Here is an 18948-nt window from a genome sequence, read left to right as displayed (position 1 = left end):
TCCCAAATACAGCCAGCACCCCATGTACCTCCCAAATACAGCCAACACCCCATGTACCCCCAAATACAGCCAGCACCCCATGTACCCCCCAAATACAGCCAGCACCCCATGTACCTCCCAAATACAGCCAGCACCCCATGTACCTCCCATATACAGCCAGCACCCCATGTACCTCCCAAATACAGCCAGCACCCCATGTACCTCCCAAATACAGCCAGCACCCCATGTACCCCCCAAATACAGCCAGCACCCCATGTACCTCCCAAATACAGCCAGCACCCCATGTACCTCCCACATGCCGCCATTACTGCCCGTGTGCACAGCCCCTTATACAGCCGCACAGTATGTCCTCCAGAGAGATAGATATAGTGAGCAATCGCCTTAGAAGCCCCCTGATTAGTGCTGCCCCCCTGTGTGACGCCCCCTCAGTATAACCAGTATGGAGCGGCTGTAGGACTCGTCCTTATAGACCGCGCTGTGTGCACAGGAGCCTCAGTGCAGGAACTCCATCTCCTCACCTCTGCACTGACACCGAGGAGGGGGCGGAGCTCTGAGAGAGGGGGCGGAGCTCTGAGGAGGGGGCGTGGTCGGAGCTCTGAGGAGGGGCGGAGCTCTGAGGAGGGGCGTGGGCGGAGCTCTGAGGAGGGGGCGGAGCTCTGAGGAGGGAGAAGGCGGAGCTAGGAGGAGGGGGCGTGGGCGGAGCTCTGAGGAGGGGCGTGGGCGGAGCTCTAAGGAGGGGGCGTGGGCGAAGCCCTGAGGAGGTGGCGTGGGCGGAGCTCTGAGGAGGGGTGTGGGCGGAGCTCTGAGGAGGGGGCGTGGACGGAGCTCTGAGGAGGGGCGTGGGCGGAGCTCTGAGGAGGGGGCGTGGACGGAGCTCTGAGGAGGGGCGTGGACGGAGCTCTGAGGAGGGGCGTGGACGGAGCTCTGAGGAGGGGGCGTGGGCGGAGCCCTGAGGAGGTGGCGTGGGGGAGCTCTGAGGAGGGGCGTGGTCTGAGCGCTGAGGAGGGGGCGTGGGCGGAGCCCTGAGGAGGGGCGTCTTATTCGTGGCCCGGGGCCCCACATGCTGAGGGCTCAGTGCTGGAGTCCCCGCCCTGTACACAGACAGCAGCCTCCGCTGTGACTCCATCCATCACCACTGGGGCTGACACCAGAGAGCAACAGAGCGCAACACAGACCTACACCGAGCGGGAGGAGCTGCGGTGACGTCATCACATCCCTGGCCTTCACATCTCTCCTGAGCCCCGCCCCCTGATCACATGTCGGTGACGTCACCACAGGTCCTTCACCACTGCTCTCCTGAGCCCCGCCCCCTGATCACATGTCGGTGACGTCACCACAGGTCCTTCACCACTGCTCTCCTGAGCTCCGCCCCCTGATCACATGTCGGTGACGTCACCACAGGTCCTTCACCACTGCTCTCCTGAGCTCCGCCCCCTGATCACATGGCGGTGACGTCACCACAGGTCCTTCACCACTTCTCTCCTCAGCTCCGCCCCCTGATCTCATGGCGGTGACGTCACCACAGGTCCTCCCGCTCTCAGTGCAGTAGCTCCGTCCTGGTTGTGCGCAGCTCTTGCTCTCTGGTATCAGCCAGCAGCAGGTTTCCGCTTCCCGCCATTCCGGTGAGATTACAGGGAGGGTTTGTGGTGAATCTGTGAGAGGAGAGTGTGGGGTGAGATCAGAGCTGTTCCTGTGGAGGCTCCTGCTCCATGTGACTGCGGCTCCTCAGTGTTGTATGGGGGATGTGCAGCGGCTCCTCCTCACCTCACCGCCCCCGCTGGAGGTGGAGTTACCACTGTGACCGTCCCCCTCTGGAGGTGTAGTTACCACGGTGACCGTCCCCCGCTGGAGGTGGAGTTACCACGGTGACCGTCCCCCGCTGGAGGTGTAGTTACCACGGTGACCGCCCCCCGCTGGAGGTGGAGTTACCACGGTGACCGTCCCCCGCTGGAGGTGGAGTTACCACGGTGACCGTCCCCCGCTGGAGGTGGAGTTACCACAGTGACCGTCCCCCGCTGGAGGTGGAGTTACCACGGTGACCGTCCCCCGCTGGAGGTGGAGTTACCACGGTGACCGTCCCCCGCTGGAGGTGGAGTTACCACGGTGACCGTCCCCCGCTGGAGGTGGAGTTACCACGGTGACCGTCCCCCGCTGGAGGTGATTACCACGGTGACCGTCCCCCGCTGGAGGTGGAGTTACCACGGTGACCGTCCCCCGCTGGAGTTGGAGTTACCACGGTGACCGTCCCCCGCTGGAGGTGTAGTTACCACGGTGACTGACCCCCGCTGGAGGTGTAGTTACCACGGTGACCGTCCCCCGCTGGAGGTGGAGTTACCACGGTGACCGTCCCCCGCTGGAGGTGGAGTTACCACGGTGACCGTCCCCCGCTGGAGGTGGAGTTACCACGGTGACCGTCCCCCGCTGGAGGTGATTACCACGGTGACCGTCCCCCGCTGGAGGTGGAGTTACCACGGTGACCGTCCCCCGCTGGAGGTGGAGTTACCACGGTGACCGTCCCCCGCTGGAGGTGGAGTTACCACGGTGACCGTCCCCCGCTGGAGGTGGAGTTACCACGGTGACCGTCCCCCGCTGGAGGTGGAGTTACCACGGTGACCGTCCCCCGCTGGAGGTGGAGTTACCACGGTGACTGACCCCCGCTGGAGGTGTAGTTACCACGGTGACCGTCCTCCACTGGCGGTGTAGTTACCACGGTGACCTTCCTCCGCTGGAGGTGGAGTAACCACGGTGACCTTCCTCCGCTGGAGGTGGAGTAACCACGGTGACCGTCCCCCCGCTGGAGGTGTAGTTACCACGGTGACCGTCACCCGCTGGAGGTGGAGTTACCACGGTGACCGTCCCCCGCTGGAGGTGTAGTTACCACGGTGACCGTCCCCCGCTGGAGGTGTAGTTACCACGGTGACCGTCCGCTGGAGGTGTAGTTACCACTGTGACCGTCCCCTGTTGGCGGTGTAGTTACCATGGTGACCGTCCTCTGCTGGAGGTTTAGTTACCACGGTGACCGTCCTCCCCTGGAGGTTTAGTTACCATGGTGACCGTCCTCCCCTGGAGGTTTAGTTACCACGATGGCCGTCCTCCCCTGGAGGTTTAGATACCACGGTGACCGTCCTCCCCTGGAGGTGTAGTTACCACGGTGACCGTCCCCCACTGGAGGTGTAGTTACCACGGTGACCATCCTCTGCTGGAGGTGTAGTTACTACGGTGACCGACCTCCTACGAGGCTGATAATGAGCGGTCAGGTCGGCGGAGGAGGCCGCGGTGGAGTTTGTGGCTTTTCCTCCAGATTCTTCCTGATAAATGTCGGATATTTGGGGCAGAATTCAGTGATTGTCGTTATATCGTCCCCTGTGATCTCCATCTTCTCCTTTATCATGAAGACGCCGGCAGGACGAGACCCCTCCAGCTGATCCAGTGTTCATCCCTCCTTCTCCTGAATGACCCCGAGGATGGACGAGGACGAGACCACCAGAAGATGTAACAAGTCCGACATCAGGAAGAGGAAATCCAGAAGAGGAAGAGAAGGATTCTTTACTGTAAGAGCAGTGATTGTGTGCAGCTCTCTGCCAGGAGGAGTTGTCATGGGGATTCCCTATAAGAGCTGTAGAGGGGCCTGGATGTCTGTCCTGAGTGTAATAATATTCCAGGTTATGGCCCCAGATTACTGGAGACGGTTATTGATCCCGGGATTTCTACTGATTGTCAGATCTGGAGTCGGGAAGGAATTCTTCTCCCTAAGTGTCTCTCTCCATACACAGGATTACACAATAGTGAGGAAGACACCGGGGGAGGGTGTGACTCCCATCATCCATCTCCAGGAGTCAGGAGGGCGGAGCCCGGACCCCATCACAGAGCCTCCCCCGCACCCCCCGATACATGAGAGGAAGAGGAAGATCCTAGAGCTCAGCAACAAGATGATTGAGCTGCTGAGCGGAGAGGTGACTGCTGGGACATTATACAGGACAGCACTGGAGGATTCTGGGTGATGAGCAGAGAGGTGACTGCTGGGACATTATACAGGACAGCACTGGAGGATTCTGGGTGATGAGCAGAGAGGTGACTGCTGGGACATTATACAGGACAGCACTGGAGGATTCTGGGTGATGACCGGAGAGGTGACTGCTGAGATATTATACAGGACAGCACTGGAGGATTCTGGGTGATGAGCGGAGAGGTGACTGCTGGAACATTATACAGGACAGCACTGGAGGATTCTGGGTGATGACCGGAGAGATGACTGCTGGGATATTATACAGGACAGCACTGGAGGATTCTGGGTGATAACCGGAGAGGTGACTGCTGGGATATTATACAACATAGCACTGGAGGATTCTGGGTGATGACCGGAGAGGTGACTGCTGGAACATTATACAGGACAGCACTGGAGGATTCTGGGTGATGACCGGAGAGGTGACTGCTGGGATATTATACAGGACAGCACTGGAGGATTCTGGGTGATGACCGAAGAGGTGACTGCTAGGACATTATACAGGACAGCACTGGAGGATTCTGGGTGATGACCGAAGAGGTGACAGCTAGGACATTACACAGGACAGCACTGGAGGATTCTTGGTGATGACCGGAGAGGTGACTGCTGGGATATTATACAGGACAGCACTGGAGGATTCTGGGTGATGACCGGAGAGGTGACTGCTGAGACATTATACAGGAGAGCACTGGAGGATTCTGGGTGATGAGCGGAGAGGTGACTACTGGGACATTATACAGGACAGCACTGGAGGATTCTGGGTGATGTCCGGAGAGGTGACTGCTGGGACATTATACAGGATAGCACTGGAAGATTCTGGGTGATGAGTGGAGAGGTGACTGCTGGGATATTATACAGGAGAGCACTGGAGGATTCTGGGTGATGACCGGAGAGGTGACTGCTGGGACATTATTCAGGACAGCACTGGAGGATTCTGGGTGATGACCGGAGAGGTGACTGCTGGGACATTATTCAGGACAGCACTGGAGGATTCTGGGTGATGACCGGAGAGGTGACTGCTGGGACATTATTCAGGACTGCACTGGAGGATTCTGGGTGATGAGCGGAGAGGTGACTGCTGGAACATTATACAGGATGGCACTGGAGGATTCTGGGTGATGACTGGAGAGGTGACTGCTGGGACATTATACAGGACAGCACTGAAGGATTCTGGGTGATGAGCGGAGAGGTGACTGCTGGGACATTATACAGGACGGCACTGGAGGATTCTAGTTGATGAGCGGAGAGGTGACTGCTGGGACATTATACAGGACGGCACTGGAGGATTCTGGGTGATGACTGGAGAGGTGACTGCTGGGACATTATACAGGACAGCACTGGAGGATTCTGGGTGATGAGCGGAGAGGTGACTGCTGGGACATTATACAGTATGGCACTGGAGGATTCTGGGTGATGACTGGAGAGGTGACTGCTGGGACATTATACAGGACAGCACTGAAGGATTCTGGGTGATGAGCGGAGAGGTGACTGCTGGGACATTATACAGGACAGCACTGGAGGATTCTGGGTGATGACCGGAGAGGTGACTGCTGGGACATTATACAGGACAGCACTGGAGGATTCTGGGTGATGACTGGAGAGGTGACTGCTGGGACATTATACAGGACAGCACTGGAGGATTCTGGGTGATGAGCGGAGAGGTGACTGCTGGGACATTATACAGGACAGCACTGGAGGATTCTGGGTGGTGACCGGAGAGCTGACTGCTGGGACATTATACAGGACGGCACTGGAGGATTCTGGGTGATGACGGTGTCGTTGTTGTCAGGTTCCTATAAGGTGTCAGGACGTCGCTGTCTATCTCTCCATGGAGGAGTGGGAGTATCTAGAAGGACACCAGGATCGGTACCAGGAGGTGATGATGGAGGAGCTCCGGCCTCTGACATCACCAGGTGAGAGGAGACTCTTGTTGGCTCCGGTGGATGTGATGACGTCTCTCGGCCTCGTCCTATAGTAGATGAGTTTTCTCCAGACTTGCTCTGGTTTTCTCTACATTTTCTCACAGCTTTCATTCCCTGATTCTTCTCTTCTGATCTGTGAGTCGCGGTTTCTCCGCTGTCGTCTTCATCAGTCTTGAGTCTTCGTCCTCGGCGGCTTCTTTCAGAATCTTTCACCTTCCTTAGAGCATCGGTCACATTTTGTCTGCAGATGTCCCAGCGCTTCTGTCCGTTCTCTCCTGTGAGATCTTTCGGTACCTGAGTCTGTCGTGGATTGTTACTCAGCAGAGTCGGGGTTAATTTACTGATGATTTCCCCCCTAATCCGCTGTCGCTCGTCCGTCCCTCAGAATCGGTTCAGGCTCAATGTCGTCATCAGTCGTGGTCGGGCGTCCGGCTCCTCCCTCTTGGCTGACACTTGTGTGACCTTCCTTGGTCTCCTCCATTCATTCTTCTTCTTTGTGACAAATCACTTTCTCCGTACTGAGCACAAAGTCCTGGATAAATATCGGCATCGGACCGTCCCTCAGACCCCGAAACACGAGTCCTGACATGAAGATGGAGCGTGGTGGAGCCGATCACCCCCCAGAGCCGGACATGGAGGCTCCAGCAGTTCTCGGCCCCCGCGTCTATTCACCACTCGCTCTGCAGGCGGAGAAGCACAGAACTTTCCGTACTGGAGGAGAAGGTCGGACCACCGCGCACTCCTCTCTATAGGGGGAAATGTGTCTCCTGGAGGAGAGCGGCGATTCTGAGTACGGAGAGTTATAGGCCGTGCAATGCCCCATGGGAAATAAGATATGCAGAGAACGGGGTCTCTAGCGCCACCTACAGGAGGCAGCAATCATAGGAGTCAATAGCATTGTTTCAACCCCATCCTGTTGGGGAAAATTTCCATTTTTTTCATTTTTTTTTCCTCTTCTTCCATAAGCCAGAACATTTTTATTTTCTATCCACAGATGTTTGGGGTTTTGTGTTTTTTTCGCAGGACACATTGTGCATTTTACCATATAATGTGCTGAAATCAGGAAAAAAAAAATCCAGCTGAGGTGAGACAGTTAGTGAAAAAAAAAAAAAAACGCAATTCCACATTTATATTTTGTTTTTTGTTTCTCTGCATTTATTGGGCGGTAAGAACGACCTTGTGACGATTTTCCAGGTCAGAACAGGTACAGCGATTCCAAACTTGTTTTTTTGTTTTTTGAATATATTTTTTGGGTTAAACAGATTCTGTGGCATCGGACCAGACAATCTCTCCTTGGCTCCCCGTGTGCATCAGTAAGCGCCCATGACCCCGGTGCCGGCTCTCTAGTTGTCCTTTCTACACATTGATAGGTACTAACCGCTGCGTACCGGGTGCTCCCCACAACACCGTCCTTCTGGTTTCTGTGACTTCATCCGTCAGCCGTACATGTGCCCTTTTTTCCTCCTTCAGAGACAACCGCAGAACTTTTCAGCACTTGCTGCCTATTTTAGTGTTTATATCGAGGCGGATGTGGAGATTTATGTCTATTTAAAAAGGACTAAAAACGCATTAACTCGTATCTTTTTGGCTCTCAAAATACAATCCCTGGTAAATGGTCACCGTCCTTCCCTCAATCTCCATACAGTAAATTAGGAGAGAAGAAACCGATAGATGGAAATGTGGAGCTTTCTCCAGCTCCTCTGTGGTTCCGTCCCTGGTGGAGACGAGACTTGGAGAAGTTGTGTTTTTTAGTACGGCTTCTCCATCTGACTGACGAGGGTCTTCTCTGTCCCTCTCCTCACGGTCCTCATCCTCCGAGAGCATTAGGCTTTGGCCTCGCTGATTATCACTTCATACTTGAGGCAACAATGTGCTGGGACCTCTGTACCGGGGGTGAGGACCACAACAATGTAATTTATTCCCTGATGCATAAACCTAGAATTACTGGTTCTGAGAGACGAGTCTCATATATAGACAGATACACGGCAGGTCATGTATTCAGTCTCTGTGTCTCCACAGATGGATCCAGGAGGAGAAATCCACCAGAGAGATGTCCCCGTCCTCTGTATCCCCAGGACTGTCCAGAGGAGAATCACAACATCCCAGAGGATCATCAGGTAGATGACACTGAAGTCCCCACAACATCTGACCATGAAGTGATGGGACCTGAGCCCATCTTACATTTTTATTTTTAGGGTGAAGATCTGATTGATAATAAGATTGAGGTTATCGATGAAGAAGAAGAGATGATGGATTCATGGACCAATCAGCAGGGTGAGAAGGGGAGACTGTCATATCTGTTCTCTGGTCACCTACTACTACTCCCGTCATCTCATCACATGACACAATCTATTCCATCACTGAATTCATCATCTTTCCGCCATCCCATTCACCCCCCCCCCCCCCCAACTGACCTATCTATCAATGTCAATGGCTGTCCACTCTCCCCAGTCCCCTAAGCTCGCTGCCTTGGAGTAACCCTGGACTCTGATCTCTCCTTCAAACCACATATCCAAGCCCTTTCCACTTCCTGCCGACTCCAACTCAAGAATATCTCCTGGATCCGCACATTCCTCAACCATGAATCTGCAAAAACACTAGTGCACGCTCTCATCATCTCCCGCCTCGACTACTGCAACCTCTTGCTCTGTGGCCTTCCCTCTAACACTCTCGCACCCCTCCAATCTATCCTAAACTCTGCTGCCCGACTAATTCACCTGCCCCCCCGCTATTCCCCGGCCTCTCCTCTCTGTCAATCTCTTCACTGGCTCCCCATTGCTCAGAGACTCCAGTTCAAAACCCTAACCATGACATACAAAGCCATCCACAACCTGTCTCCTCCATATATCTCTGACCTAGTCTCCCGTTACATACCCGCACGCAACCTCCGATCCTCACAAGATCTCCTTCTCTACTCCCCTCTTATCTCTTCCTCCCACAATCGCATACAAGATTTCTCCCGTGCATCCCCCCCTACTCTGGAACTCTCTACCCCAACACATCAGACTCTTGTCGACCATGGAAACCTTCAAAAGGAGCCTGAAGACCCACCTCTTCCAACAAGCCTACAACCTGCAGTAACCACCACTCCACAAATAGCGCTGCATGACCAGCTCTACCCTCACCTACTGTATCCTCACCCATCCCTTGTAGATTGTGAGCCCTCGCGGGCAGGGTCCTCGCTCCTCCTGTACCAGTCGCTGTCACATTGTGTTCAAGATTATTGTACTTGTTTTTGCTATGTATACCCCATTTCACATGTAAAGCGCCATGGAATAAATGGCGCTATAATAATAATAATAATAATCACTGTGTGTTTCCTACAGATGGACTCATGAAAAGAAATCCACCAGAGAGATGTCCCCGTCCTCTATATTCCCAGGACTGTCCAGAGGAGAATCACAACATCCCGGAGAGTCATCAGGTAGACGGTGCTGAGCCCTGTACCGGATCTGTATATGGGGGACATTTCTGGTACTGAGGTCATAGATGTCACAGATTTTGGTGGTTTCTTGTATTGTGCTGATTGTTACATCTGATATATCAGGAGGAAGATCCGACTAAGAATAAAGTGAAGAATGAAACAGAAAAAGAAGCGATGACGAGGAGGGATCAGCTGTGTGTGAGTGACGGGAAGGAGGAGATTCCGGTAGATGTTTCCACAGGTATGTAATAATGACCGGCGTGTGATGATGATGACTGGCGTATGACGATGATGATTGGCATGTGACTATGATTAGCGGCGTGTGATGATGATGATGACCGGTGTGTGATATTGTGTGGAGTCTCCGGTGCAGTGAAGCTTTATCCGCTGTCCACATCACAACAGAAGAGTCCGGTGATGACGCGGCTGCTCCTGTAGAGTCCGGATGCGCACAGATGACTAACGGGGCCGCCTCCACACCTGTTTTTGATGATTTAGGAATCAAATTCTTAATTTTCCTAATTATGTGACTTCTAATATTACTTCCATATTTTTATTACACAAGTCCCGTGCTGCCATATAAATGACTGAGCTTGTGATCCAGACAGAACCTTTGGCAGAAGATTCCCTGTAATGAGGCAGATGGAGGCATTGTGGACCCTGTCTGACCTGGATTTGGCATTCTCCGTCTTTTCAGTGTGCGTAAAAGAGCCGTTAGCACAGTTTTGTGCATCTCTGAAAAGATGGACACAGCTGAACAGAGGCCTGACGGTGTCCAGAGTAACTCTGCTGCCACATTATAGTGAATGGATCCCTTGGGGGTGTCATCTGAATCACGTATTTTGTAGATTTAGATGGAAACCTTGATGTAAGTGCTCAGCGTAGAGCGCAGGATAAATGTGATCTAAAATGTTTTGTACCCCAGAATGCCACCAATAAAAGCTTCTACTCAACCCACGAAAAACAAGTCCCCACTCTGGTTCATCATATTAACAAAAACATAAGGTGTCCACATTATGTGACGTGGCTCCCACCTAATGAAATCCAGCAAGATCTGCTCATCTAAATATCCTCTCTTCCTGTGTCCCACAGTATGCTTAAACCACAAGTTAGCGTCCACATGTTTGGCATTATTGTAGCAAGGAGAGCCCACTTAATTTACAGGGTGCGTGTCTCCAGAAGCACAAGCTGAGCATAATGTACTAGGCACTGCAATATACCGGGCGCTACTGTGTACTGGGCACTACATCGTATGGGCGCTGTGACGATACAGCTTAAAATTTTAATTAGCCAGATGATTAGATTTGTTAAGTCACAGTGGCTCAGTGGTTAGCACTGCAGCCTTGCAGCGCTGGGGCCCTGGGGTCAAATCCCACCAAGGACAACATCTGCAAATAGTTTGTATGTTCTCCCCGTGTTTGCTTGGGTTTCCTATAGGTTCTCCGGTTTCCTCCCACATTCCAAAGACATCCTGATAGGGAATTTATATTATGAGCCCCAATGGGGACAGTGCCCATAATGTCTGTATATGGCGCGATATAAGTGAGTAAAATATATAAATGAATACACTATTATCTTGGTGTTGACTTGTAAATGTTTGTGTATTTATGTGCCTGGTCAATAAGAACAGACCAGTATTTGTATAACCCTGAATATTAACTTCTATTTGTTTGGAAACAAGGATGTTTACTATGCTAAAGACATGTTGCACTAAAAGGCAACTAGATGTTTATTTACAAGACCCCCCCTGTGATACCAACTATGTAAATTGATTAGCTCAAACAATGCCCTCCGTAACACCTTACCTGTGAATGTGTACTTGCACAGACAACTGTAGCTATTTTTAAGGGACATGTGCTTCTGTAGTAGTTAGTCTTGAAGCAGAGAATCAGAAAGGAGAATGAGAGACATCCTTCAGGACAGTAGATGGGTAGCATGTCAATTCCATTCAAAGAGACACAGATTTGGATTCTACATGACTCCGGCATAAGGGTATCATCCCTGAATGGAAAGATACGGATCTCTGCTCCATTGACAATCAGAGAACAAGGATACATTTGGGGAGACCAGGTTGGGATGATGAAGTCACTTGGCCCCATGGATATGTTGTTTGGAGTTGCCGGGAGGGACCCACTGGTCGCCTGGAACCCATGGAGACATTCAAAGAAGCCAGATTGGGACCCACTGGTCATCTGGCCCCATAGAAACTCTTGGAAAAGCCAGGTTGGGACCCTCAGGTCAACTGGCCTTGTACCTTGATGGACTACTAGCTTCCTAAGCTTACCGCTACCTTCTCTCTGTGGGGACCCGCCATAAGCGAGAAGCCACTGGTTGAGGTAGTTGGCCCTGGAAGTTTCCAAAGTCGCAGCTGTTCTATCCCAGGCGGGCGGAGTGGAATGGTGAGACTGTGTAATGTTGTACCATCTTAGGTATTTGCTGGGACTGTTCTGTGTGTTTATTGTCCTCTTTGTGGTTCAGTAAAGTATTGCCACGCTGTTTTACCCTCACCCTGTGTTGTCTGAGTAGCATTTCGCCCATGGAAGACCCCGGGTCTTCACAGGCACTATAATGGAATATTTGCATTTTCACTTTGCAACATCCACTGCTGCTCGTTTCTGAAAAACATTGATGGAGTCAAATCAATCACTATACCTGTAGATAAATTCTCAGATAGGTGTAATTTCCAAAACGGGATCACTTAAGGGGGGATTCTGCTCTTCTGCACTTAGGGGCTCCTTATATGGAGTCCGCAAACTATTCTAAAAAAATTTGTTCTCCAAGAGTCAAGTAGCGCTCGCTATATGCTGCCCCACGCTGCATATCTGACCGTCTTTTCCAAACTGTATCTATCTGTCTCCCGGTATGTTCCCTGCATCCAATATCTGCTGTGTATCCACTGATCCCTGCTAATTTCATTCTATCTGTCCTTGGTATGTTTGATCCCATCTGCACGTTCATCACCTCAATCCTTTGATCCCAAAACACACTGGTCCTTGACTGTCTATTTCCTGAATACATTTAGCCTCTGTGTCCTAATTACTCCCCCTTCCACCCATGCTTTTGTGAGCAGTCTTCCTGCGGCTCCTGCACACCTGAGCCATCTCATGTGCTGTTCAGAGCTCCATAAATCAAGTGAGCCAAGTCTGGCACAGACGAGTCTGGTTTCTAAAGGGTCGCTTTTTAAGGGTCTAAAAATGAAATATGCCAGAAATGGGACAGAAGTGACCAGAATGTACGAATAACTATTTACTAATTGTACTTAGATTCTCTTTCTCATTCACACTTAACATTCATTATACTAACATACACCCTTACTGTTTTTGCCCCACTAATCCTAACTGTGCTTCGCTATCCCCAAACCCCAGCACCCTCTAACCAAATCATCATCTCTCCTTCCCTCTTACCTCCCCACCTGACCTCATCTACAGACCTGCTCCTCAACCTCAGGTCTATCCTACCAAAACATAACACAAGCCGGACACTCTCCTTCTCCCACCTGCTCTCCCTCTCTCTACTTCTCCTCACTGCTGGCGACATATCTCCCAATCCTGGACCCCCACAGCTTGTACCTTCGACCAATTCCCCCACCTATCGCTTCAAACCAACTGCAAACTACCACAACCTCTTTTATGTAAAACCCGTGCCCATGATGCCCACCCCCCTGCTCCCTCTCTCTGTAGCACCCTGGAATGCCCGCTCTGTCTGCAACAAGCTCTATTTTGTCCACGACCTCTTTACCTTTCGCAGTCTCCTTCCTGGGCATCACAGAGACATGGCTGACACCTTCCGACACTGCCTCCTCTGCTGCGCTGTGTTACGGTGGCTTGCACTTCACCCGCACTCCTCTCCCTGGTGACAGACATGGTGGAGGAGTGGGTCTTCTCCTTTCTAACAACTGCACCTTTGGCCCTATTCCCCCTCTACCCGACACGTTCCGACACTGCCTCCCCTGCTGCGCTGTGTTACGATGGCTTGCACTTCACCCGCACTCCTCGCCCTGTTGACAGACATGGTGGAGGAGTGGGTCTTCTCCTTTATAACATCTGCACCTTTGGCCCTACTCCCCCTCTACCCTCCCTTATTCTCCCTTCTTTTGAAGTCCACTCTGTCCTCATCTACTCTCCCTCCAACCTCCAAGTGTCTGTCATATACCGACCGCTAGGCTTGGTCACTGCCTTTATTGACCAATTCGCCACCTGTCTTCTTTACTTTCTCTCTGCTGACATTCACACAATCATCATGGGCGATTTCAACATCCCCACTGACACATGCCAGTCAACAGCACCCAAACTCCTGTCACTTACTTCATCCTTTGGACTTACTCAGTGGTCCTCCTCAGCCACCCACACAGACGGACACACCCTAGACCTCATCTTCATCCGACTCTGCTCCCTATCTAACCTCACAACCTCCCCCCTTCCCCTATCTGACCATCATCTACTCACTTTCTCATCCCTGTCCTCGTCACCTGTCACCCATGTCCAGCAACTAGCACACCCCCTTAGAAACCTTGTACATCTAGACACTCACAAACTCTCTGACTCTATTCTACCACTGACATCCATATCTTCACTCCACAACACAAACAGCGCCACTGCTTTCTACAATGCCACTCTCGCATCAGCTATTGACTCGGTTGCCTCTTATGCATGGCAAAGCACGACGAGTCAATAGGCAAACCTGGCATAAAAACCTCACTAAACAGCGTAGCAACACTCGCATTCAAATCAGCACTCACCTCTGCTAAACAGGCCTACTTCACAACCCTCATATTTTCCCTGTCCTACAACCCCAAATAGTTATTCAACACTTTTAACTCTCTCCTCTGCCCTCCACTTCCCCCTCCGACCTCTGTCATCTCTGCTGAGGAGTTTGCCACACACTTCAAAAACAAGATTGACCAAACAGGGCAAGTCTTTACTGCCCAACCACCACAATCCCTTTGTTTTCCACACCATTGCTCTTCCCCCATAACCTCCCTTCCCAACATCACGGAAAGAGACCTTACTCGTCTCCTCTCCAAATCTCACCTCACCACTTGTGCACTCGACCCCATCCCTAACCCATCTCTTCAACCTATCACTAACTTCAATTACCTTCCCCGCTGCCTTCAAACATGCCACAATCACACCCATCCTCAAAAAGCCATCCCTCGACCCAACTGCCTTGTCCAGCTATAGCCCCATTTCGCTCCTCCCATTTGCCTCCAAACTTCTTGAGCAACATGTTCACGCTAAACTTTGCTCCCACTTCTCATCTAATTCTCTCTTCGACAACCGACAATCCTGCTTCCGCCCCCACCATTCCACCGAAACTGCTTTTACCAAAATCACCAATGACTTACAGCCAAAGCTAACAGACAATTCTCTGTACTACTTCTTCTTAACCTGTCCTCTGCTTTCGATACAGTTGACCACTGCCTCCTACTACAGATCCTCTCTTCCTTTGGCGTCAAAGACCTTGCTCTGTCTTGGATCTCCTCATACCTTTCTAACAGCACATTTAGCGTCTCCCACTCACAAACTACATCCTCACCCCTCCCCCTCTTTTCTCAATCTATACCCTTGGCCTGGGACAGCTCATAAAATCCCATGGCTTCCAGTACCATCTGTATGCTGATGACACCCAGATCTACCTCTCTGCTGTCCAGAATCCCAGCGTGTCTATCAGCCATATCCTCCTTCTTCTCCTCTCGCTTCCTCAAGCTCAATGTGCACAAAACTGAACTCCTCATCTTTCCCCCAACTCGCATATCTTTCCCACTTGATCTTTCTATCACAATAAAGTACATCACGCATCCCCTGTACTGACAATCCGCTGCCTCGGAGTAACCCTGTCCTTCAAACCTCACATCCAAGCTCTCGCCACCTCCTGTCGCCTCCAGCTCAAAAATATTTCCAGAATTCGTCCTTTCCTCAACCCTCAATCTACTAAACTGCTTGTGCATTCCCTCATCATCTCCCGCCTCGACTACTGTAACATCCTCCTCTGTGGCCTACCTGCTAACACTCTCACACCCCTCTGGTCCATCCTTAACTCTGCTGCGCGACTGGTCCATCTCTCGCCTCGCTACTCCTCTGCTACCCCCTTTGCAAATCCCTTCACTGGCTCCCAATTGCCCAACGTATCCAGTTCAAGCTACTAACACTGACCTACAAAGCCATCCATAACCACTCTCCTCCGTACATCTCTGAACTAATCTCCCGATACATTCACTTACGTAATCTCCGGTCCTTTCAACACCTCCTTCTCTTCTCCACACTTATTCGTTCCTCGCCAAATCGCCTCCAAGATTTCTCCTGAATATCCCCCATCCTATGGAAGTCTGTGCCTCAACACGTCTTATTATCCGCCATATTTGGATCCTTCAGACGGAACCTGAAAACCCATCTCTTCAAACAAGCTTCCAGCCTGCCATTACCTTGCTTGCTGCCACCTCAACAACACCGGAGCTATTGCAACCCCCCCAACCTACTGTCTCCTTCCCCGCTCCTGTAGAATGTAAGCCCACAAGGGCAGGGTCCTCTTCCCTCTGTACCCGTCTATCATTGTTAGTTTGTTTACTGTAAGTGATATCTGTATTTGGCATGTAACCCCTTCTCATGTACAGCACCATGGAATCAATGGCGCTATATAAATAAGTAATAATAATAACGCTCCTTCCCTCCCGAGTCTCGCCATGTGGCTAAGCAGTACTGTACAGCCACATATAGTTCAGCAGAAATTGTGTAACAAATTATGTGGTCATTTTTACCCATTTACCTTTGTGAATATGTAAAATCTGGGCCTAAAACAACATTATAGTGGTAAAAATTAATTTTTTGTCTCTTCTCCGTTCAATGGTATAACATTTTGTGCAACACATATGGCGTCAAAACGCTCACTACACCCCTAGATAATGTATTTGTGAAAATGATTAATTTGTGGCCAAAATAACGTTTTTTGGGGAAATTTTTTTCCCTTCCACATTGCTTTATTTCCTGTGAAGCCCCTAAAGGGTTAATAAACTTCTTGAATGTGGTTTTGAGGACTGTGAGGGGTGCAGTTTTTAAAATGGTGTCACTTTTGGGTATTTTCTATCACAGGACCCTCAGTCACTTTACATGTGATGTTTTCCCTAAAAAAATATGGTTTTGTAAATTTTGTTGGAAAAAATGAGAAATTGCTGATGAACTTTTAACTCTTCTAACTTCCTAACAAGTTTCATCAATGATGCTGATGTAAAGTAGATATGTGGAAAATGTTATTTATTAACTATTTTGTGTGATATAACTCTCTGGCTTAAGGGCATAAAAATTCACAGGTTGAAAATTACAAAATACTCAAATTTTTTTTTGCTAATTTATTTTTATATTTTCATAATTAAAGGCAAATAGTAACGACCAAAATTTACCACTAACATAAAGTGCAATCTGTCACAAAAAAAACAGTCTCAGAATCAGTGGGATACGTTGAATTACCACATAAAGTGATGCTGGTCAGAATTGTAAAATGAGGCCGGGTCATTAACCCACATAACGAGCAAAGTATCTTGGTCCTTTAGGAGTTAATGTACCTTCAGCACTATTGCAGTCTTCTGAGGTTTCCTATTATGCTCTTATGCATGCTGTGGACATGATTACGGTGGCCAGAGCTCGACTGCTCCTGGATGTAGGGCCGCCTTCACTTTACCCATCATTGTGTTAATGTTATGGCATGTAGTTGTCTTCCTTATTACCGGTACTTTCACTGACGAGGGTCTTCATTGTGAGATCCATAAAATACATTCTGAAATCTCTTTGGATATGATTTTTTTCTTTAACACAAATCTATGTTTCATCCTAATAGGAAATCTTTGTGAGAATAACGGTTTATCACTAAATTGTAAAAAAGAAGATATCATGAAGCACTCTAATGGAGAAAACCTCATCACCCTTCCTGTACCTCCTGGACTTCACAGCACTTCACTTTCTTATAATCCTCCTAATCATGAGGAACCCTCTCCTGAGCAATCTCACATTGTTACCACTATTCCAGGTGACACAGTGGATACAAGACTTCAGTGTGACAAGCAATTTACTAAAAGCTCAGCTCAGACACAAAGAAAACATAAAGGAGAGAAGCCATACTCCTGTTCAGAATGTGGGAAATGCTTTACAAGTAAATCAAAATATGTTATACATGAGAGAATTCACACAGGAGAAAAGCCGTTTTCATGTTCAGAATGTGGGAAGTCCTTCACAGATAAAGGGAGTCTTATAAAACATCAGAGAATTCACACAGGAGAGAAGCCGTATTCATGTTCAGAATGTGGAAAATGCTTTACAGATAAAGGGAATCTTATTACACATCAGAGAATTCATACAGGAGAGAAGACATATTCATGTTCAGAATGTGGAAAATGCTTTAAAGATAAAGGGAATCTTATTAGACATCAGAGAATTCACACAGGAGAGAAGCCGTATTCATGTTCAGAATGTGGGAGATGTTTTATAGATAATTCAGTGCTGGTTAAACATCAAAGAAGTCACACAGGAGAGAAGCCATATTCATGTTCAGAATGTGAGAAGTCCTTCAGAGATAAAGCGAGTCTTATTATACATCAGAGAATTCACACAGGAGAGAAGTCATATTCATGTTCAGAATGTGAGAAATGTTTTATAGATAATTCAGTGCTTGTTAAACATCAAAGAATTCACACAGGAGAAAAGCCGTATTCATGTTCAGAATGTGGGAAATGCTTTACAGTCAAATGGAATCTTATTATACACCAGAGAATTCACACAGGAGAGAAGCCATATTTGTGTTCAGAATGTGGGAAATGTTCTAGAAGTAAATCAGATCTTGTTAGACATCAAAAAATTCACACCAGGGAGAAACCGTTTTCTTGTTTACGATGTGGAAAAAGCTTTAGAGATGAATCAAAACTTCTTGTACATCAGAGAATTCACACAGGAGAGAAGCCGTATTCATGTTGACTTTGAGAAATGCTTTACAAAAAAAATCAAGTCTTTTGAGCCACGAGAGAAGTCACACAGGAGAGAAGCCGTATTCATGTTCAGAATGTGGGAAATCTTTTGCACATAAATCATATCTTGTAAAACATGAGTAGTCAAACAGGAAAGAAACTGTAATTATGTTCTCTGTGTTTCATCAATTTTAATAAACATTGCTCAGCATAAATGAGTACACCCCTTTTGATAAATTTTATTTAATATCTCACTGAACACAAGAACAATTTCTAAAATTTTGCCAACACTGAATTCCATAGAATTTTTTTTAGAATCAAAACATGAAAGTAAGGTTGATTAGTGATTTGGTACTCGCCCGAGCATCTCAGTGCTCGAGATGCTTGGTACTCGGTGAGCATATTTGGAATGCTCGGGCGGGAGCCTGAGTCCTCTCCCTGCATGTTTCGTGCTGTTTAGACATTTAGACAGTCAGTTAACATGCAGAGATTGCCTGCCAGCCATGGTAATGCCTCAGCCATGTTGGTTGTGGCATCACAGTGATTGGCTGGCCGCATAGCGTCATTGGGTCTATATAAGACCTGGCGCCTCTATGCTCGACACAGTCACTCCAGAATCAGACAGTGTAGGGAGAGGTGCTGCTGAGCTAGG

The 18948-nt window shown here is 49.4% G+C and overlaps 1 long non-coding RNA gene and 1 pseudogene across 1 annotated transcript; both read left to right on the top strand.

The window, feature by feature from the left end:
* Positions 1-1493: 1493 nt before the first annotated feature.
* On the top strand, positions 1494-3946 carry LOC141219279 (uncharacterized). The gene is made up of 3 exons (XR_012287858.1): positions 1494-1622; positions 3396-3551; positions 3774-3946. It is a non-coding gene; the product is annotated as an uncharacterized lncRNA (long non-coding RNA).
* Positions 3947-6512: 2566 nt separating this feature from the next.
* LOC141219297 (uncharacterized) lies at positions 6513-18494 on the top strand (annotated as a pseudogene).
* The last annotated feature ends 454 nt before the right edge of the window (positions 18495-18948 follow it).

This window comes from Phyllobates terribilis, unplaced genomic scaffold, assembly GCF_046119375.1.
Source record: "Phyllobates terribilis strain yellow unplaced genomic scaffold, ASM4611937v1 Scaffold_259__1_contigs__length_2703414, whole genome shotgun sequence".
Lineage (NCBI taxonomy): Eukaryota > Metazoa > Chordata > Amphibia > Anura > Dendrobatidae > Phyllobates > Phyllobates terribilis.
Note: the sequence above shows the minus strand (reverse complement) of the source record. Positions and strands in the feature narration are given on the sequence as shown.